Below are 2,238 nucleotides of genomic sequence, written 5' to 3'. Positions count from 1 at the left end.
TCTCCTATTGGAACTTGACAGATTCCCCCTATCTCTTTCTGCTCTTAGCACTTCCCATATCACTGGGTCTGCTGGGTCTTAAGATCCAAATGGCAGAGCAACTTGAACCACAGCTTAGACCTGTTACAGAGCCTTTTCTTGCTCTGAGCCCCACTCAAAACTAGCAGTGTAAGGGTTACTTGGTAACATGGATTGGAGGAAGATGCTGAAATGTAGTAGCATATGTTGTTTTCAAAATCCAAATAGGACTGCCAAACTTTGTGCTTCTTTATGCCTGGTGGATAGCACAAGGTGCTGCAAATTGTCTCTCATTTTAAAAGCTACATTTCAACATGCCACTGGACCTCTGGAAACATCACTCATGTGTCATGTACCTGAATCTTCACAAGATTTATCTCCCACCCTCAGGAATGCACGTGTTCTACGATAATGTATAGGATGTTTGCTACTTCCTGCTCACTGGAACTAATTAACATAATGTCATCAATGTAATAGACCAGCATGATGTTCTGTGGGCCACCAAGATGAGCTACGCCCTTCTGACTATTTTATGCCAGAAAGCAGGAGGTTGACATAACCCTGAGGACAAATCATGAAAGAATACAGCTGTCACCGCCACATGAAGGCAGATTGCTTTTGAATTGAAAAGAAAGTATTTCCCAGATGCCAGGGGCTATATTGATTTGCTCCAGTAATGATACCACATCCAGACTGCAGCTACAATTGAATTCACTACGTGATTACATTTGCAACAATCCATAGTCATTCTCCAAGATCCACCAAGTTTTTGCATCTGGCAGAAGGACATATTAAATAAGATTGTAGTAGTAATAATCACCCCTGCATTTTTCAAGCTCTGTTGGTGGTAGTAATATCTAAAGTTCCCTCAAGAATGTATTACTATATGGTGGTCATGGGATAGCCTGTCTCCTTAATAGGTAGAATACGTAGGTCTGGGAATGAAGAGGTAGTTGTAGGATTTCCCTGAAAACCATACTCCCGATGAACTAGTTGGGTAATTTGTGTTTCCCATTCTGCAACTTTAGACCCTTACAATTTAGAGGCCCTATTCCTCTGTGTGTATGTTGTGCTAGGGAAAATGACCCCAGATTTTAAAATGTTCTATAGAGACTCTTTTATTAAGCCTTCAACAGGACAAAGACAAAATCAAAGATAAAAATGATCATCCAGATGAGGGAAACCGTCACTATGTACCCAGTGCAGAGGCCGATGGAATCCACTGAACGCAGTCATGGTGTTCATTATATGTGATAAAGAGCAAAGGAAATTATCACAAGATCATGATTGGTAGCAGGTCAATTCATCACTGTCTCAGGTGGGACTACAGAAGCAGGGAAAGGACCATACTTGGTATACATACATAATCAGGTTAAAAAATGCTATAGTTCATTGGAACTTAAATTCTAAAGCACATGGTTTGTGGCAGTGAGGTTTGTTTGTTTTTTTAAAGTGGTCTACAGTGGAAACCATGTTGAGTGTTGACGTAAGTTCAGAAGCCATTTGAATCCTTTATGTTACTTCTCCAATGCTCCTTGGCCTTTAAACCAGAGATATGGCTATGCTTAGATAAGTTGGGGCAAGTCCAGGAAGGGGCAGTTTGCCCTCAGGAAGAATGTAGTTGAAAGTAGCAGAAAGATGCTCACATATAGAACTAGGGAACTTACCTGGGCATGTCCTTAATGATTTAAGAAAGGTAGCCAATCAGACACAGGTTATCTGATTTAAGTTGAAGATTGGGGTCCTGGTATTGTCTTGTAATGACCCTGTGGTTATGATTCAGGGTTGCATGATCATGAATCATACCCTAATCACCACATAGCCAAGTAATCAAAACCCCAGAAGCAACCCTGTAACCATTTTTAACTTGCAATTATGTATATATCCCAATCATAGTCCTTTCTCCGCTTCTGTAGTCCCACCTGCGACAGTGATGAAGTGACTCCACCAGTGATCTGGTGGTGATTTCCTTTGTTCTCCATCATATATAATGAGTTCTATGGCTAGGATTCAAGAGTTCCATCAGCCTCTGTAATGGGTACAAGCTGAGGATTGCCCTTATCAGGATGATGTCTTTGTCTTTGTTTTTTTATCTCTGTTCTGTTTAAGACTTAATAAAAGGTGCTGGCGAGGTTGTGGAGAGATTGGGACTCTCATACACTGCTGGTGGGACTGTAAAATGGTACAACCATTGTGGAAAGCAGTATGGCGATTCCTTCA

The sequence above is a fragment of the Orycteropus afer genome, unplaced genomic scaffold, assembly GCF_000298275.1.
Source record: "Orycteropus afer afer isolate SDZICR_OR568_19922 unplaced genomic scaffold, OryAfe1.0 scaffold00074, whole genome shotgun sequence".
NCBI lineage: Eukaryota > Metazoa > Chordata > Mammalia > Tubulidentata > Orycteropodidae > Orycteropus > Orycteropus afer.
This window is presented reverse-complemented; position numbering follows the sequence as displayed.